General features: G+C 38.1%; 1 protein-coding gene across 2 annotated transcripts in view; it reads left to right on the top strand.

Annotated features, from left to right (window-relative positions):
- Positions 1-21,455, top strand: part of RELN (reelin) — a 522,720-nt gene that overhangs the window by 272,489 nt on the left and 228,776 nt on the right. The window lies entirely within an intron of this gene.

Below are 21,455 nucleotides of genomic sequence, written 5' to 3' on the forward strand. Positions count from 1 at the left end.
TTGTGCCTAAGAACAATTTTCTTCAAGTCATGTATTGTAGTTGTCACTTTTTCCTCAGGTTGCCTCCTTTCAGCTTCTGTAAGTAAAAATGCGAACCTACCTGACTACGGTTTGGACTCTTCTTCTAACATTGATAGCATTACCTATAACAATTTACAAACTATTCAGAAGTCCATATGTGGTCATAAGAAAAGCATTGGCAAAAACAAAATAATGCGTTTTTTGGTAAAGACGATTTTCTTTGATCTCTTAACAAGTGTATCCTAAATTTTGATCTATTAACAAGTGTATCCTAAATTTTCTATAATGAGCGTGTAACACTTCTATAATCAGAAAAAAAGCTCATTTTTAAAAAGTTGTGGTGCTACAAAAACATTTTTAAAACTCTAACATGACGGGCTAGTGTAACTTAGAGGTTCTTAACCAGAACAAATGTGTTTAAATTCATTATGCTATTAATATAAAATATAAGCTAGATTTTTTATTTATCTGTATTCTGAGTATTTATTTGAATATTAACTTCAGATAATATCTTTATGCAATTAAAGAACACAAGAGAATCCTCTTTAAAATATATGCCTCACAATTCTACTATATTTAAATTTTAGTCATGGTAGCAGAGATCCAGCACCAATTAAATTATCCTTCCTTAAAGGAAAAAAAAAAATCTATTTTTGTAAATAGTAAAGAGTATACTGTGGAGCTGGCATAGATTCATTTCCTCACCTTTCAATAGCACCCTACCATCAACAATAGAGCTGATGAAAGAGGACCAAGAAGGTGTGTTTATCAGAGAATGTAAGGTTTGGTGCCTGAGACCCAAAACCCAGAGCAAGCACCATGCCCAAAGGCTTGAGACTAGACCCAAAAATGTGACTTAGCAAGAATCCTTGATTTCCCCACAAGCCAGAGGGCTGCAGCTCAGTGAGCCAGAGAGTTGCTTGTATTAATACAAAGCATGGATTTGAATACCAGGTTAGAAGACTGGAAGAGTAACTGAATCAGGGAGTTGCAAAAAGATGGATGGATGGATAGATAGATAGCTATGTCAAGTTTATAACTAAAAAATACACTTAGAAATCTTTTTTGAGTGGGAGGTTTAGAATAAAAAGTGAAATTTTAACATGTCATTGTTTGGGAATAAAACAAAATATTTAGTTAAATTATAATTTACTGCCTAGCGACTTCATTGGGGAATTTGCTTACTGCATTTTGAGAATAAAAATTCTTGGGAACTAAGAAGTATTAAAGTGGCTGAGAAACAATGTAGTGGCAAACCATTAGCTGTATGGTGTTGTATGGTAAATAGGCATAGCGGGCAGAACTTCCCAGAAATGGTTTTGTGTATCTCATGATGAATGCTTGGAGTAGTATTCTTCTATTTGTGTGTATGGTGTGAGGACTAGACTGGGGCACATACACAAATTCCAGAAGCGTCATAATTGTGTATATTCATCCTGAGCTTTACAAGCCCCATAATAACCAAAGTAGCGATCGCAGCCAAGTAGCCAATGAACTTATATTCTCTTCAAAAATTATATTAAGTGTGTTATAAAAAAAAACGCTGTGTATAGACAGTTCAACATTTATATTTATTTGTGCCTTGTGGAACTTTCCAAATCTATTCAAATAGTGTGGTTAAATATGGTCAGTCAGATTTAGAGTCACTCCTTAAGGAGTCCTCTGGGATGTGAAATGGTCATTGTATATCATGATGATTCAGATGTAATACAGACCATTTTCTAGGGGATTCTGTCATTATTTATGGCCTCAATGATAAGTATGTTCATAATTATGGCTATATAACCACAATTGAATAAATTATTGCCTTGATATTTTTATATTGCTCTTATAAACATTTTAATTTCATCACAAGCGTTATCCGAGATAGTCCATATAGAAATGTCTTGAATTACTAAGGAGTGTCTCAAATAAACTCCATCATGCCAATGTTTAGCACCAATGCTATCCCAACTCTTTCTAAATACACACACACACACACACACACACACACACACACACATATAAATATACAGACTATCTTAACCCAATGAATTTTAAAGTTAAAGCATCCTGAAAACACAGTTCTGCAAGTTGAAATGTACCAGGTTATCAACAGCTAAATCATCTTGAAAGATGTCCTAAAATATTCTTAGAACAACTTTTCATTTTTCCATTCCAGTGAAAGATCTCATATCCATTTCTGTGCTGAGGCATCGATCTGCTACAATCCTCACTTGATTCATTAAATTCAAGTTGTGGAATTTATGGTTGTAAGCTTAGGGGCACTTACCCATTTCCTTTAGATTTCCTCTGGGACAGGAAGAAAAGTTTGAGAAGATGCCCTTGTAAACCACTATTTTACAGATGCCTCCAAACTCTGTTTTCCCAGGCAGGGATCTCGGTCCAAGGGAAGTGCTGGTAGTGCTTTGGATCCATTATTCACCTAACAAAATTTCACTGACTATTTGTTGTCTTCTTAGGCTTTTCTGAGCCAACGTTAACTATGGAAAGACAAAAAAGTGAGAAAACAACATTTTTACAGTGTTTAGTGGTATGGTAGAAGGCTCTGGATGCATATGGAGCATGAAACGTCTAGAGAATTGCCAGACTGTTATAAACATAGATGGACGTGTGTACACGTCCCTGTGGTGTTAGGTCCTGCAGAGTAGAGCAATTCAAGAAGGCTTCTTAGAGAGGAGAATCCCTGAAAGTCAACAGCATGAGTCAGTGGAAAGGACAAAGTTTTTCCAGTTGAGGAGGTAGAGTGACATAAGCAAGGCTGGGAACGTGAGTGCTCTCCTAGAGCAGGAGGACCGCCTGGGGTGGCTGTGAGAAATGTCACAACATTTGTGTCCATCTGAAGAGCTAATCTGCATCAGCTGGGAGTTTTAAGAAGGAAATAGAGGTCGGAAAAGGACCTCTTTCTCTCTTGAGCAATAAAGAAATATAATGAAATTAATTCTCAATGTGTGTGTGATCTTCCTTAAGAAAGATCAGTTGTGTTAAGAATGGATTTGTCCCTTCCTTAATGTAAATCTGCATTGATTCACTCAACAAGAAATTGCCACGTAATATGCTTGTTCAGTTTAGCCCAGCTCTTTTTTTCAGATTAATAGAATCCATTGGCTAAATGGGGATTGAAAGTAAAGCATTTAAAAACATACATTATGAAGAACAGTTTGCTATGGGAGGTAAATCTGTCTTGTCCATCATGCTATTCTCAGCCCCTAGCCTAGGGACTCAAAATTAGTAGATGCTCATAAATATTTCTTGCCTGAATGACAAGTAACTATTACAGAGACATCTGTAATATTATGTAGCCAAGTGCTAAATTGGTATGATGCAGACATTTCACGCCAAGAAATTTGGGGGAGGTGATCTGAGGACCTCAGTCAATGGAAAAGATGACCCAGAAGGAAACAGAGAATCACCAGTAAACTATGCTTTTAGTGAAGCCAGTAGATGAAAATACATATCCATGTGTTTATCAGTTTGCTATTATTGAACTACCTAGAATCTTTTATTTGTTCATAATTTATAGAGTTAGTATCTTTTTTCTTTGGTTTTACTTATAAATATCCTAAAGATTTTGGGTTTTGTGGGTATGTGTGCGTGTGTTTTTTATTTATTTATTTTGGCTGCGCTGGGTCTTCGTTGAGGTACGTGGGCTTCTCTAGTCGTGGCGCACGGGCTCTAGAGTGCGCAGGCTCAGTAGTTGTGGTGCACACCCTTAGTTGCAGTATTTGGGATCTTAGTTCCCTGATCAGGAATCGAACCTGGGCCCCCTGCATTGGAAGCATGGAGTCTTAACCACTGGACCGCTAGGGAAGTCCTGTGTGGTTTTGTTTGTTTGTTTGTTTGTTTTCACTGCTTTTTTGTTTGTTTTTTATCACCTCAAGCAGAGGAAAGGCATTATATCATAAATGTTTTATATTTACAGATTAAGATATGAAAATGTTCTTAGGCCTGAATTATTCTCCTTTGTGCTGTACATGCTACCGAGTCTCTGAGATAAATGAGAGCTACTCATTTTGTATTTTGAAAAATAAAAACTAGAAAATTACAAAGTTAGAGGTATTCATTGCTGAATTGGAAGATTGCTTTGTAAAAGAAAAGAGATCTTTCTCAAATAGATGTAATGAATAAAATGCCACTTATAAGAGGTATTATATTGCATTTAGCATGAGGGAAGTTTTTCCCTCAAGCCTGATTCACAAACATCTTAATTACTTAGAACTTGATTCAGTAGAGAAACTGTCCCTCAACTCCTGGAACAGCTAATTCAGAAGGAGGAGAAATTGAGCCCTCATATCTTGGTAGGAATTGTTGTGAATATCCTGAGATATATTTCTAAATCAGACTCTCTTTTTTTTTTAAGAGTCACTTTCCTTGGTAAGTAAGTAAGACCTTGGGGAATTTATTATGAAGTCATGAAAAACTCTTTTGAAAACACGGGAATCTCTGAGTATGAGGCTAAAAAAATCTCTGGTGACTTGAGCTCAAAACATACATAAATAAAAACAGAAGTTTAGAAAATTTTAATGGTAAAATTAGCTTAACACATGTGCTTTTAAGGTTAAATACATGTTTTATTTGAGTTTAAGATTCTTGGATATAAAAGATATTAAAATAAGACTTGTTTATTACTTGATTTTTAGATCTTCAGGAATCTATATTAACACAAAAATTGAAATATTTATATATGGAACACTTCTGGGTTATCTATTTAATAATTAAAGTTTGGAACTGATTTTAATTCAGGTTATCCTTCTTCTTCATCCTGGAGTTGACCTTTTTAGGGAATGTATATTTAAAAGACCAGTTTATATGAACTTTATATATTTTTCAAATCCACCTCACCCCAAGTTCTTAAGTCCTGTCTTACATAATAAAGGGGAATATTCTGAAATAGTGTAAGATGCTACTAAGTGTAAGGTTCTGGCAAAGATTGTTGAGATTAATTATGTCTTTGCATTATTGAAACTGATAACTAAAGAGTTGTCTTTACGTGAATTAAAATACAGTTTGAAAGATACTGTACCCTTTCTCTTTTGAAATATTTATTTCATTGTCACTCATCTTGATGAGGCTTAAAAATAAATGTTAGTAATTCATTCATAAATATGTTTCACTAATATTTATTGAAGGCTGTTCTAGTAGAAGGGATAAAAGGGTGAACAATAGGATGAGAAGAAATTGATCGTTGATATAGATTAAATGGTCTTTCCTCCATGAAAACTCATCTCATTGCCACGTCCTCCTATCTCTGAATCCCTACTTCCTCTGTATTTATTTTGTGATGCCTACTTCACTCTGCATTGATTTATATACTCTGGCCATTCATGCACATCCACTTTCACCCTTTATAGCTTAAATGTTCCGTGAGGACTAAGGAAGGTACAAGGATCCCTCTTTGTATTTAGGGCAGAATTTTACTCACGACTAGAACTAAATAAATATGAACTGAATTGAATTCTATTCTTAGGTTAGGAAAGAGATTTAGTGAGGTTCCACGTTGGTGCTCAATACTAGACCCTTCTTGACTGCTGAGGCAAGGGGGCCTGCTGAATGAAATCCATGGGCAATATTAAAACCTGGTCTGAGCCAGCAGTTTTCCCTTTCTTATCAATCAAGGACTGTTGATCAAGGATTCTTTTATCACAGATCTTTAGGATGTGAATACATCCACTGTAGGGAAAGCAAAATCTAAGAAACTGCCCAGCCTTCCAGGAGTTTATTATCAAATAGGTGGAGGTGGGGGAGGGGAAGTCCATGTGGGAGAAGAAACGGAGGGGTGCAGGCCACAGAGGAGGGTGAGAGGGAAGCCTGTTGGAAAGTCCAGGAAAGAGGGAGATCCAAAGGCAGGACTTTATCATTTGGGAGGGAGACTGACAAGAGCAGGTGTGGTACTGCCCCAGAGACTCAGCATCACAAGCAAGGTTAGAGCGATGGCTCCCTTCAGGGAGATAAGGCAGTGGCCATTCTAAGACCTTGAGACCAAGGTCAAAGCCCGAACTGCAACAAGGGTGGTAATGCTGAGTCTCCAGATTGCTGGGGGTGGAGAGGGACGTTATTTAGCACCTGCTGCCAAAGGTGGAGATCAGTCCTCCTAGAAAATGAGCCAAGCCTGAGCACCAGGGCTTGGTTTATGGCCTCCACCCCAGGGAAGGAGGGCTGCTCAGCAGGGAACCTGGCAAAGCCTGACACATTTTGCATTTGTCTTCCTTGTGTTTTTCTCAACATAAGATCTGATGAAACCTCTATGTTGTGGACTTGGGAGGGAACTTGCAAAGGGCTGGGCACCTGAAATTGGTTGGAAATGGCATGGCATTCCATAAACCAGGAGGGAATTTGTCTCTTTCTCTCTTATAGGAGTGGCAGGAAAAAGGAAAAAATACAAATATTTTGGAAGTGAGGGAATGGGGAATAGGAATGAAAGGGAGAAAGGTACAAAGGGGAGGAGGACAGCTGTTCATTTTATATCCTGTGGTCATTGTCCGTCTGCCGTAAACCGAAAGAAGTCACCTAATGAGGTTTGGGAATTTCAGCCAAGGAAGTGACTAAGGAGCAAAATATTAAGTACAATAAATCACATACTGTCACATTTATTCAGAAGGAAAGGCTTGCAGATCTAATAGCCTGTTTACTAATAAAGTCAGTCAAAACAAAAATTATTACTAGTAGCCTCATTTTAAAAATAAATATAAAGCATAAGGGGAAGAGGAGTTGCTTTTCAAACCTGGCTCTTTTTCTATATTTTATGAGAGAGGTTTTTTGAGTTTCATTCAAGGTAGCGTGTTTTTAGCCTATGTATAGCATAAATATAGAATATTTGTGAGGATTTTTTTACTGTTACTTTATCTGACCTCTCTTAATCCTTAATATCAATTTTTAGTAGATGCTTAAAATGGAAATTCTACTTTCATATAATGGCCCTTTTTGCAACACTATCCTTGAAATATATTTCTTCATTTAAAAATATGCTTAATTCCCCCCAAAGGTATTTTTTTGGTGGGCAAAACAGATTTATAGACATAAATTCTGGATTTTCATATTCAAATAATTGCTTAATTGATCTTTGGGGGCAGCTGAAGATTTTGGACATGTTGATTTCTCTAAACCGACAATTTCTATTAATAAAATAATGATTTATCTCAACTTCGGTCATCATATTTTACCAAAATTGAATTCACTTGCTCTTGACAGATCCAAGAGTAATTTGAGAATTTCCTCTTGTGTGGAATGGAACTATTCTTAATTAAAGTAATATCTGTGGGCTCCTTTCAGTCACAATTCCCATCCCTGTCATTTGGGACTGAGAAGCCCCAGGATGTGTCCCGCCTGGGCTGCCACAAAGCATTATCCGATACAGTAACCATTTTTTCCTTCCCTGCCTCTTACCCACAAATCAGACTGCTTCCCCTTTGGCTACAGTCTCTGAACTTCATCAAGGCATGGGCTGCTGTCTCTGTGCAGGCACAGGCCAGGCGAATTGAGCCTGTATTTTATGAGAGCCTGAAGCAGTGCTGCATGGCAGGATGTGTGGGCAGGGTTAGATGTGGGGACAGCAGCTACTAGAATGCCTCAGAGGAGCCAGGGAGACTGGTGCTCAGCCAAGAACAGTATCCAAGTACTCTGTGGATACCTGAGGTACATGAAGGTAATAAGTAACCAAAACAACTGGCTTCAAAGGGTAAACCAGGCAAGAAGCTAACTCACTGCTAAAGGACAAACTTGCTTACAGTTTTTACAAAATTTATAAACTAATGAAACAGATTTATACAGCTGTGCCACATTACAAAATAGTATGAACAGGTACATAAAATCTTACCAAGTTTAGGTTCTTCTACTAGGAGAGGAATAAAACAAACATGAAAACTAAGAAATATATAAAACTGGTTATCCTGGAAATTACAGCATTATCTGCTTAAAACCGGCAGTCACAATTTAGGTCCCGTGCATTAGGTAGTACTTCTAGACTGGCCGTATTACAAAGATTTTGCTCTACTTATGGTAGGTTGTTTTGATGCCATGGGCTGAGAGAGCTAACGCCCTTAGGATTTTTCTGGAAGATTTAGTAATGAAGGAAATAAAAACCTAAGTATAGTATAATCATTGTTCTACATCATTGTTGTTACTGGAAAATAAACATGCACAGCTGCCTCCAGTGAAATATTTGAGAAGAAGTTTGTGCAACTATCAAAATATTGGTCATCTGTATAATAATGGTCCATGACTTGGCTTGTGGCAGAATTACTTAGAAGAAGAATTGCCCGGTGGCAAATAAGCTTTTACTGTGTTTCTCAGTGCTTGTGGATACAATGAGCCTTTTCTCTGTAGTGAGTAGTACTGTCCTTAAAAATCTCTCTGGGGGAAAAAAATATAGATAATTGCCAGAACTGCTTATTATACCAATATCTTCATGTTGCTCATCACATTTTTCACTATATAGAATGAGGCAAGTCCCTTTGTTGAATGCCTTAGCCTACAGTAACATGTAACATCCCCTCTGAGTGACAGTGTCTGGCTTTTAAAAGCTTCTCTAAAAGTTCCCCATTCATCTCTTTCTCTCTTTCCATTCACTACAACCTCTAGTTAATGGCCCTGTCCTCCATTTATCTACCTTGAAAAGATGAAAGGATGGGTTGAATCTGCTAAGATTTGCTCCAGTCCTAGCAGGGAGTTCTAAGTAGCCTGATTACATCGATTTCATCACTTTATGATCTTTCTATATCAAATGCTGTTGTTTCCATGCAGCTCTGGGCACCCTGCTTGTCTCTGAGGTCTGAGTTTTGAGGAATGGCAGCAGCAGCGCTTGGTTGCAAGAATCCTCAGCAGGGCTCTGTCCAGACACTCCTCGAGCCTTCAGTATTTATGGGTCCCGCTCCACTATCTAGAGGCATGATTTCTGGCAGTGCTTTTCCCCATCTATAAATTCTGCGAGATCACTTCTCTCCTTCTGTGGCCCTGTGCCACATTTAAAAAGGCAGCTTGTTTTTCAGGCAGAGCTTTGAGGAAAGAGCCTGCTCCCGGCAACCACTACCGAACCCCCAAGAGGCAGTAGCTCCTTCTATTGTTTCTGTTCTGATTTACTTTGAAAAGTCTGGGGCTTTGTGAAGAACGTCATAACCAAATAAGAATAAAACTACCCTGGGCTTGGGAGACTAAAACCAATTGATTTATCCTTTTACTATAAAAGTAAAAAGAAATAAAGAAATAGAGAGGGCTACTGGAGACACAGGCTCACAATTCCTAATCTGTAATTCCATATTACAATACAAAAACTCTCAGAAAAACCACAAACCTTTTTTTTAATAGTTATGCGATGGCAAAGCCTCCCATGACCTGAATTCATTTGGCAGCCAAACCTGACTTGAAATGATTTAAGGCTATTTATAATCTTTATTTATACTACTTATGTGAATCTTCATGTATTTCACTGTAGAAATATTAATATGTTTCATTATAGGGTATTGCCTCAGACCTTGCTGGGGATGTTGCATAACGTATCGTATATTTACCATGTTACCTTTCTGAAATCTGTAAATTAAGTAAATAAGTAAGTAATTTGGATCCTGAAGTTTATCTTACCTTAAGGGATTATGGACTTGTATGACTGTTATTTTGAGAAAGGGAGTAACTCTTGAATTCTTAATAGAATAAATGACTAATATATCTATTTTTTAAGTAGTCTTGATTTTATACTAAATCAAGCTATTTTTTAAGTTGTTTATTTTTATGGTAACCACCCAAGAGAGATGAGAAGAAAGGAAGAAGTTTATTTGTGAATTTTGGGAATTTGCTGTCTCTAGGAAGTTCCCTAGCGTCTCCTCCAGACATGTACATTATGGTTAATGGGCTACTGCACAATGAACAGGTTTTCAGTGTGCTTAATATGGGCTTCATTGATTAGCACATAATTGGTACTTGTTCACGTGCTTGTGTATTCTTGGCATTATAAACCCTAACAGCCCTTTAAGAGCCTCTCGGCCAGCACTGCACAGAAACACTCCACTTAGTAAATCCTGGAAGGTACAGGTTCTCACTGGCTTTTGTTGAGCTCCTGAGGTTCACTCAGGTGGTCTCCAACACAGTCCAAAAATGAATGGCATGTTTCTTATGTAAGCAAACAATTACTTACAAGTCATTTCATCCATCCTAATCTAGTTGTAATGTGATAGTTTCCTTTTAAGAATATTTTAATTGAGCCAGATCTGCCTGAAGTAATAGAGAAGGAAAATAGTTTCAAGGATCATATCTTCTCATTCTCTTTTTATTGTTGTCCTGCATTACAATACATTTGTCACTGGAATGTGCCATGTTAAGCAAAGTGGAAAGTGAACCATGTAATCTAGACCTTGGTGCTCCCGTGTGAGTTAAGACATTGGTGAAATGTGCAGGAACACGCTTCAGGGCATGCTCCGTACAGGGGTGGGTCTAGGTTTTGTGGGTCCATGTTTGAACCTTACACAATTTGGGTGAGGGCTAGGTTGTCTTTAAGGAAAAGAATACAAAATTACACATTCAAAATTAGGTACAAATGTGAATATTTATTTAGAATGAGAAAAGAAATCACAACAAATTACAAATCTTTAGAAGTTGACAATACCACAAGCATCACAAAATCCAAAAGTATAACATAACGTTTTTGTTAACTACCTGAAATACTCTTTTCTTACAACTTTTGGGTGCATATTCTTAAATTGCCTCTGCATATGACAATTCTATAATATTTTTATTTAGCGACTAGAAAAATAATTCTGCCTCTAGCTTGGTGGATCAGAGGTGTTTTTTTCATTTATTTAACATCTTACCTTCACAATTCCTTACTGATATATCATGTACGTCTTTAGGATCATTAGCAAATTGTAAAAATCTCTGTCTTAATTTCTTTCATGCATGAACTACAAGACTGCAGGGCATTTTGACTTCTCTTGCACAGTGACCAATCTTAGCAACTCTGAATTGATGTCACTTACTGAACAGTTTATTACTACTGTTCTTGAGTCATGATGACATAGGTACTTCATCACAGTGGGTGGTAGGCATGTTCCTAGAAGCTCTTTCTACGCTGAGGATGACTGCACTATGGAATAGAAGTGACCTGCATAACTATGTAACTGTATCACACACACATAACATATCTCCAACTCAACTTCCCCTTAAATGGATCCCAAAAGCTGCCATAGCCACTCCAACACCACCTGGCATGAGGGTAACGTGGTAAGGCAGTAGTCAAGAAAGGAGGCAGCAGTCTCAATTGGTTGCAAATGTTATAAAACATGGTCATGTGAACACATTGCTAGAGTTCCTCCCAGGGCCCTGGAAGGTGCTCATCCAAGTGCAGAGCCCTGAAGCTTAAGCTCCATGAGCTTCATGGTAAATCCACTTCTGTCTACCCTGTCCACTGTCTACACTAACATGTTAGAATTGAGCATTATATTTATAGATGTTATACTGATAAAGATGTGTTTGCATTCTTATAATAAACTTACTGTCATTTTCACACTTCTTTCATGGCAAAGCCTCAACTTCCCTTCCAAATACAATCACATCCTATCACCTTCCCTTTATTTAATATTCTATTACTTTTGCCTATCTCAGTAGTCATATTTAGGAATCATGGAGATTTCCATACACTGCTCCACCTAGTATTCTGATTCCCTGTAAATAATAGTCATTAATGCAAAATAACAAAAAAATTTTTTCAATGTAGATATTTTAAGCCATGTATTTTTTCATTGAGAATATTTCCATGTCTCTGTGACTCATTTTTGTTGATAAACAACTTTTGTTGTTGATATACACGGGGAAGGGAAAAGAACACTGGATTGAGGGTCGGGCCATATCGTCCTTTCTCTGCCAACTGGCCTTGTCGTGTAACTTTGGGGAAGTGGTGGAGCCTGTGTGAACACCTGACAACTTGTTTGTAAAGTGAGAGTGTACATCTTCATGATCTCTTAAATGTCTTCCCACTGTAGTCCTAAATCCTAGAACTGGGTGACAAGAGTGAACTATGAGTTAACCAGGAATACATGTTGTCTGAAAATATGGTTATGATGTTGTCTGTTTTAGTTCAGGGGGGCCCCCACAAGAAATATCACAGTAGTTGCCTCTGATACATTTATTCATCCAATTGTAGCTAATTTATACTTGTAGCCTGTTTTGCCATCAGAGAAAGATATTAAGTAGAGGAACAGAAAAGCAGCATCAGCCAAACCATGCAGTGTTGTTACCCTAACAATTCTCAGCATCAGAGAACAAATGTGCTGCCCCTCTAGCTTTCCCAGAAGAGTGACAGTCTCTGTGCTGGTGGACAGAGGCTATAAATCACCTCCATCTCCTTATCCTGCTGAAAAGAAATGCTACAAAAGAGCCAGTAACAACAGCAATAATAATAATGGTATCATTGCAGTTCCAAAAGACTTTCTTCCTAGAGTTTAAAGTGCTTCCTAAATTGCATTCATTCGTTCGTTCATTCAACAACTATTCACTGAGCTCCTATTCTGTGTGAAGTAGCTCTCAAGGCACTGGGGAGACAGGATTCACAAAACAAAATCTTTGCCCTGATAGGGCTGACATGCTGATGAATATCAAACAAATGAATGTCAGGGAATAATGAATGCAATGAAGAAAATTAATCAGGGGTCCTCAAATGAGGAGAAGCATTTTGTTGAAGGCAGCCAGGGGGCAGCCACTGAGGATGTAACCATTGATCAAAGGCTTGAGTTGTGTCGGAGAGGTAGCCCAGCAGAGGGAACGGCCAACGTAAGAGGCATGTGGACTGCTAACGGATCACCACACAGCTTATGTAAATGTCAGTTCTAAATGATATTTTACTTCTTAAGTGGGAAAGGCTATTCAAAGTGTATACATTTCCTAGTTTTTCCTGAATGACAGCCAAAGTCAAGGGAAGTGGGACTGAATCACGAGAAAATAACTAGGCTTCTGAGTACCTCAGAAATAAGAAATATTTTTAATAATTGGTTGACTCATTGATTGATTGATTGACTGTTAGATTGATCATCTGGGCCTGTCTCCCTATAAAAAAAGTGGAAAGTTACTTATCTATTGTTTTCTAAATTATACTAGGGATGATACTATTTAAATAGAACCCGGGGGGGGGGGGGTAAAAGTTGATACCAATTTTAGTTGCAATTTTAAATTGAATAAGTGGTTCAAAGATCAAACCGAGATTACAAAAAAATATTTCTTAGAATCATAGTGATGAGTCTCTCTAACAGTGAAAGGAAGCAACCTTTTAGAAATAAGCTTTACCATTCTTCTTATTTCTTTATTTTTAAATAAGAAGTACTAGGCACTGTTTTACATTTGTAAATATTCATTGTTCCCTTATAGTAAAATGATTATTTCAGAAACAGATTTACAAGATATTATGGAATGCATTATTTAGGATACAAATGTGGATTATAATGTTATCTTAAATTTAATCCTGATTGTAATATTATATCATGTTAATGCTTTCCACATAATTAAAATTTTCTGAGTTGGGAGGTGTTAGGATTTACTTCTTTGGAATACAACTATTCTTTAAAATCTCTTTTAAATGCCTTTCTATAGATTTTTAAAGCAAATGACAAAAAAATGTTCTTTACAATACCTTTTGTGTTTGTTCTGAGTGCCCAGATAGGAGGTTATCACACTGATCTGGGTGAGAGATGGCCTCAGGAGGTGGTGGTGAAGGTAAAATAAAGGCGTAGATTCAATAAATTTGCAGGAGGAGGGTGTGCAGATTTGGGTGACTGGCTACAGGAGCAGGGAAAGGAGGGGAATGGGCAGGGAACCTGCAGAGAAAGTGATGCCAGAGTAAACCTGATATTGAGGCTACAGGTGGTTCAGTCCTTTAGGTTTTACCAAAAAAGGACCATCTGGCTCAAGTCAGGAGCCTGAGTAGAAGCAGAAGCACAAAAGCCTGTCCCAACATGTTCTGACCATGTAAAAATGAAGCACTGTTTGTCGGGTTTTTTTAAAGTGTGCTTTATGCACCAGAAGGAGTATAGTGAAGTAGTTGAAGGCATGGGTTCTGGTCTACCCAATTCTGAATCCCATTTGGGTCTAGAGTAAATCACTTAACCTCTCTTTGCCGCCGTGCCCTTACCTATAAAGTGGACATGCACAGAGTGTGCCTCTCTGCTCATAGAAACCTTAATTGCTCTCTTGAGTTACTAGAATTTTTTTTTCTTTGTGGATACTACTAAAACTTAGATCAGATTTTCTGTTTTCTTTGGATGCTAGGAACTGCAAAATCAAATTTCCACTCTAGCAATTGTAAAGACCTTATAAAGTATATTTCATTATACTGATCCCAAAGGGCCTTCTTTTTCTTATCAAGTAGACAACTTTCTTCCCCTCTAACACATTTACAGTGATGCTAACAAACTGGTAGATTACTCACTTGGGTCTCAGTTTTCATCTCCAGGTTGAACTTACAGCGTTTCCATTAAAGAGCTGGAAAATAGCCCCAAACCAAAGAATCGATGGGGAGGAAAATGTGCTGTAAGTTCTTTGTTAAGCAGTAATTCAACTTAATATTTAGCCCATAAACAAATATTTGCTCCTTTTTCTGTGGTAAATGAATTTATGAAATGAAACAAAAATACTGAATCATACCTGAAACCTTTTTTTTTTTTAAAGGAATTTTGCCTTTTTAAAAAAATATTTATTTATTTATTTATTTATGGCTGTGTTGGGTCTTCGTTTCTGTGCGAGGGCTTTCTCTAGTTGCGGCAACTGGGGGCCACTCCTCATTGCAGTGTGCGGGCCTCTCACTATCACGGCCTCTCATTGCAGAGCACAAGCTCCAGACACGCAGGCTCAGTAGTTGTGGCTCACGGGCCTAGTTGCTCCACTGTATGTGGGATCTTCCCAGACCAGGGCTCGAACCCGTGTCCCCTGCATTGGCGGGCAGACTCTGAACCACTGTGCCACCAGGGAAGCCCCTGAAATCTCTTAACGTGGACCAAGATTTGTTTTCTAGGCACTTTTAATGCGTTAACGCCTTAATCTTCACAACAGTTCTGTGAAGTGATTGCTATTATTATTCACATTTAACAAATGTAGAAACTCGACACAGGAAAGATAAGCGACTTGTCCAAGGTCATACAGCTAAAAAGTGTCAGAGCCCAGATTGCAAACCTGGCAGCCTGCCCCCACCATTCACTCTCCTAAGCCCTACACATACTTTCTCTCTGGAAGATAACTTATATCAGAGGGAATTTTACTCTAAAAACTGAAGTTTAAAAAATTATATAGAATTATCAGTAATACTAACAAGCATTGAATTTATTATCATATAGAATTCCTTCAGATGAGAAAGATTAAATAAGATCTATTTAAGGCTATGTGATGATAAGGTTATATGACGATAAGATGTACCTATCATCAAAGATTTTATAACATTACAATTTAGAGTAACATTTTTCTATAAGGTTACAATTTTATTAGGTTTCTTCCTAGACATAAAAGTGGGTTTTCTCCCTTAGAACAGTGTGTTAATCTAGTTAAATATTCAAACAGACACAAAATAAATCAACTTGAAAGGACTATATAATGTCTTACTATTAAGAAGACATTACATTCGGGCTTCCCTGGTGGCGCAGTGGTTGAGAGCCCACCTGCTGATGCAGAGGACACGGGTTCGTGTCCTGGTCCGGGAAGATCCCACACGCCGCGGAGCGGCTAGGCCCGTGAGCCATGGCCACTGAGCCTGCGCATCCGGAGCCTGTGCTCCGCAACGGGAGAGGCCACAACAGTGAAAGGCCCGCGTTCCGCAAAAAAAGAAGACATTACATTCGAGAAACTTTCTTTTTTTTTTTAATGCAGTAGAAAATGATTCCTGATGGAGAGGTCAGAACATGTGCCTTGGGGATGGTATTCTGTGTGGCTTTTGAGTACTTTGTATGACTTTGCAAATTGCTTATTTTTAATTATGCTGGGCCATTATGACTTTACTAATAAGTAAAATAATTCATCTGGCTATCATTATTCCTCACATTACTTTATCTGGCTGATGAAAATGTACCATAATTACTCATGTAATCTGTCTCTGATATTTTTTTTCTAAAAGCAGACTGGATTATGTAACCATCTAAGTCATCTAAGGGCAGTTTCTAATTAACATGGGGGAATTATTGCCCTGTTGACTATATAACAGTACCAAAGTTAATCTGTGGTAAGGATACATACAGCCCAGATATTCTACAGCACGGCTCTCAGATGCCTTTTCACTTTGACCCAACTCAGGCAAATCGAAAGTCCTTAAGTCCCATCGATCTACGGTTATAGTTCCCCTTTCTAGTATAAATATAATACAGTAAAAACAAAGAAATGGAGAAATTACAGCAAACTTATTTATGATCCAGCCAGAGTTTATTGAGCTTCTGTTGTGCACCACGCACTATTCTGGGTACCAAGGACACAAGTAGTAAACAAGACAGACACGTTCCTCCTTCAGTGGAGCTTGCATTCTAACAGAAGATGAACAATGATCAAGTGAACAAGTAAATAAACAGGTAAATTTAGACAGTGGTAAGTACTATGAATAACTTAAAATGGAGTGATAAGATGGAGGATGATTGGACCCTGGGGGATGGAGGTGTTTACATTGAATGCGCAGGGAAGGCTTCTTTGAGGAGGTGATGTTTGCACAGAACCCCAAGAGAGAAGATGGACCCAGCCAAGGGGTGGTCTGTGGGGAAAGATATGAATGGAATGAGGAGAGAATAGAGTATGAGGAAATTGACATAATCAGTGTAGTTGTAGGCAGAGAGAAGGGGCATGGAAGCCCTGAGATGGAGTGTTCAGGGAGGAGAAAGAAAGTCCACAGTGTCTGGAACACAGTAAACGAGAAGAGTGGTACAAGGGAAGCTCTACGTCACGGAGGGAGCTCAACCTTTTATTCCTAGTGGGCTGAGAAGCCTTGAGAGGATGTTAAGCCAAGAATGAATGACATCATCACTAAAACAATTTAAAAGATTCCTCTGTTTTTGAAAGACCTCTTACTGCTGTGTGGAGAATGGATTATAGGAGGATAAAAAAGGGAGTAAGAAAACCACCAAGACATGACCCTGACTTGACTAAGGTGGTAGCAGTAGAGAGGAATAGAAGCTGAACAATATTTTGGAGTCAGAACTCCCAGGCTGATGGGTTGGAAGTGGGCAGTGAAGCAAAAGGAGGAACCGAAGATGACACCTAGTGCTTTGTTTGAGCATCTGGGGTGGTGTCATTTGAAATGAAAAGGGTATCCTAGATATTTGGGGGGTGGAAAACCAATAATTCTAATTTTGACTTAAAGAGTCTGAGTTGTCCATTAGAGATGGTGAGTAGCCGTTGGATCTGTAAGTGTGGATCTCATGGAAAATATAATTCTGGGTATTATCTGTTATAGCTATTATTTAAAGCTTCAAAGTAAAAGGAGGCAATGTAGATAAGAGAAGAGAAAGCTACCAAAACAATTTGAGATCAAGAAGGAAAAGGGCAACAAAAGAGACTGAGGCGGCAGTCAGTGAAGCAGGAGAAAAATCAAGAAGGTGGTAGAAGAAAGTATCCAAGAAAAAAGGAGGGATGCACTGTGACAAATCCTGCTGAGAAGTCAAGTAACCTGAATATGGGGAAATGATCTGTTGATTTGGCAACACGGACTCCCCAGACACCTAACCAAGAGCAGTTTCGGGGTGGAAGGGAAAGGGAATCGGAGGATGTGACAAAGTGGAGGCAATCACTGGACAGCCCTTCTGAGAAGTCTTGCTATAAAGGGAAACAAAAATAGGATTGGAAGGAACAGAAGTTAGGGGTGTGACATCAAAAAAAACTTTTTTAAGATGGGAGATGCTTCGTATGTTTCTATGATGTTTGTATGACAGTAGGAATGATCCAGGAAACTCATTGGCAGAAATTGGTGATACAAGAGAAAGAGGGGAAATCTTAAAGAACAAGAGAAGATGGGATCTAGACCACATGAGAAGGTTCACCATTGGTAAGAACAGAAACACTTCATCCAGTATAACAGGAGGAAGGCAGAAAACACTGGTGCAGTGGTTGAAAAGATGACGGCATTACTGTCTGGGTCTCTGTTTTTCTTAACTATACATGGTGCATTGTTAACCTAATAAAAAGGAACTTAGACATATGATTGTATGTTAAAATTCCAAAAATTTAAAAAATAACCCAGTATTTTTATACATAATTTGATAATGCAGAGCAAGTTATTAAAATAGCATAAATTCATAGGCACAAATTCAATAGCACAGATTCAGGACATCATCAATGAAAGGTAGTTTTGTTGCAAGATAGTTTCAAGGCATTATGTAGATATCTCCTTTCACAGAAGAGTAGAGATGGCTTGTAGTTATATTGCAGTGCATATATGTCTTAAGCCATAGGACAAACTGTAAGACAATAATAGGCCAGAAATGCTGCTGAAAAAAGTATCCATCATTATGTGCTGTGGGGTTGACTAAGTAATCAATAATAATGTAAATGACGGTTACAGTAAATTCATGTAGGTTTATCTTTATCATTTATCAATTTATTTGTCAATTTAAAGTCAAGAATTGACAACCAAGACCAACTGGAAACAACATTCATGAGGTACCTTTAACACAAAATATCCTGTCCTCCCCCAAACTGGGGATATTGCAGTAATCCTGGTGTTTGTAGCTCTACACTGGAGCCAGATATCCTAGACTGTTAGATGGGGGTCCTCAGTAAGTTCTAGAAGTTCATCAGTTTTATCTATGAGTATCAAACTTTAGGAACCCTTAATCACTTTGTAGGCTACTTGTATCCTTGATGTGGGTAAAAATGAAATATATGGAATTTCCTCATTTGTCGGTAAGAACCAAAGAAAGAGTTTGAATTTTTAGACCTGTTTAAGTTCATCATGGTTCTCAGGCCATACTTTTATAACCATGGTTCTAAAGTATCTTCCCTCCTTCAGCAATTGTTTAAATCCTTGCAAAATTACTACTTTAGAGTGAAGGATTACAATTACATTGGAAGTGATCTGAAAGAGAGAAAATGGATCTGCAAGTGAGAGGATATTTTGCGTTTTTCACTTGGGTTTGTCTTTCCTTTCTGGTGTTAAATATCAGCTTTGGCAATTAAACATCTTCGATTTAAGAGGGGAAAGAAAGAAGTACCTGTTGTAGGTGGCACCTGCTCATTATTGTCTCGTCACTGCATCAGAGGTGCTTTGAGGTATGTGATAGCTCTGCACCACCGGATCTGGGGGCAGGGAGTTGGGGGTGGCGTTAGGCATCTGGGCACGTGGACGTAAATTAACTCTTTCCCCCCTTTATCACAGACAGAGTCAAGCAACCGTTGTCAACCTGGGCAAGGGGAAATCTTATTCTGTTGACAGAAGTCTATGTGACAGTGGGGCTGCAATTCAGAAGGGCTTATGTGAAGAAGAAATTCACCCAGTCTGTGTGGAACAGCTGTATTAGGAGTGGGCATGGAGAATCATTTATTCACTGGCTTGGTACCATTTGGGATGGTAGTTTGATGGGGAGTGCTCCCAGAGGGAGGCAGCTTTCCAAAGCCGACTGGTTCTCTTGGGTGGTGCTTCTTTCAGGAGGGGAAGTTCCCTTGGCATGGGCAGTACCTCTCCTCTGGCTGTCCATTCGTACCACACACTTCAGTCCTGGTCTTCTAATTGTCCACTCCTCTGTTGGGAGTCCCTGTGGCTTTTGAGCTATCTTTTCACATGGGAACCCTGGGCTAGTTCTGTTTTCCAGGGTACACATTTGATCTCTAGAAACTGTGCACCTTTATCTCACTGGGGTAGAAGTACTGCTTTCTCCTGAAGGGACTGAAAAATTGTTGAAGGATTATAAGCAGGGAGGTAACAATTCAGTTCACTTGTAGGAAGAGCACTGGCAAGAGTGGGGCTGGGTGAGGACATGTAAGGCTGAAGACAGGGAGACCAGCTAATCATTATTAAAAAGTTTTGGCAAGAGCTACTGAGAGTCCATTGACAATAGTGAGGCGGAGATGAGTTCAGAAGATATTAATAGTTGAGGTACAAAAGAGTTTAATGACTAAGGAAAAGTGAGTCACCGGCCAGGTACCTTTTTTGTTTTATGGGTGCATAGTAAACTTATTCTCGCAACACTGAGATGGTAACATAAGAAAATAGACAGGAAAGGGGTCATATTGGTCATCAGGGTCATATTTAGACACATTTTTATTTTCATGTTTATCAGCTTTCCTTCTCTTTTTTCAATTTGTAAATAATTTCCATTGAATTGCTTCTGTAAGGAACATTTTTTGGTTATCATTTGTTCTATCCTTTCCTTTTTTGGGATTCACCTTATACATTTGCTTTTAAGTACTTACGGTGTATAAAACACGAAGGAAGCACATAAATACCGTTTACATTCTTTAGGCTAGTTTGAACTGTCTTTTGAAAAGACAGATTGTCTGTCAGACCTCATATTTCTTGGTGTTGAAGTTTGTCTCACATAATCCTGGCTGTTTCCATTTCCGGCACCACAGTTCAATATTTATTTTAAGCAGCTGCTTAAGAAAGGTGGAACTTAGCAATGATCAAAATGGCATAAAGTAGGTTTCTGTTTGAGCTCAGGGTTGCTGTGGAACTTTCCTTTCAGTAGCCTTCTCTCATGCGTTTTCATCTACATCTTAGCTGTGCAAATAAATCTAGGAAAACTGCTGTTTGGCCTTTTTAGCACACTGCCAGCTTTGACAATTGCACACTAACTGGTGTTGTACTAAACATCACTGAAATAAAATAAATGAGTTTGATTAAAGCTTGGAACTCCTGAGTACTACAAATGTAAAAACCAACAGATGCCATTTGCTGAAACCAGGACTCCTCTAGCAGATGGATGAGAGTTAAAAATAAATTGCGCTATTTCTTTTTATTTTGGTTCATTTGTTTTTAATATAGTATAAAAAACCCTGCTATTGAGTTACAATAAACTCCTGGCTTATGTTTCATGGCTGGTTTCGGAATCTATGAAGATCTTTGATATTACAGTCAAATTGTGCTTTCTTGTATGTATTCAATGAACATGTAAAAACAAATTCTTATCAGAGTTTTAAAACTTTCTTTGATAATCATATCTCCAGTATTGAAAATAATAGTGAAAAACAATGACCGGATATCCACAATGGGACATAACGTCTCTCTTTTAAATCTTTAATGTTGGGCTGTAGTAGAATAATATCAATCATATCTCTAATAGCTCTCATTCATTTAGTACTTGAATTTACTTTACAGTATTTTAGTTTCTCACATACTGCCTCATCATTTAAATAACACACACACAGAAGAAGAATGCTATTTTTATTCTTCATACAGCTGAATGACTCACATGCCATTAAATGAAATCATTATTGATATTGACTTGTAAGATCCATATTAATCATTCTATAATATTTAGATATTTCTTGGCATAGAACTGAACGCT

The sequence above is a fragment of the Phocoena phocoena genome, chromosome 9 (assembly GCF_963924675.1).
Source record: "Phocoena phocoena chromosome 9, mPhoPho1.1, whole genome shotgun sequence".
Taxonomy (NCBI): domain Eukaryota; kingdom Metazoa; phylum Chordata; class Mammalia; order Artiodactyla; family Phocoenidae; genus Phocoena; species Phocoena phocoena.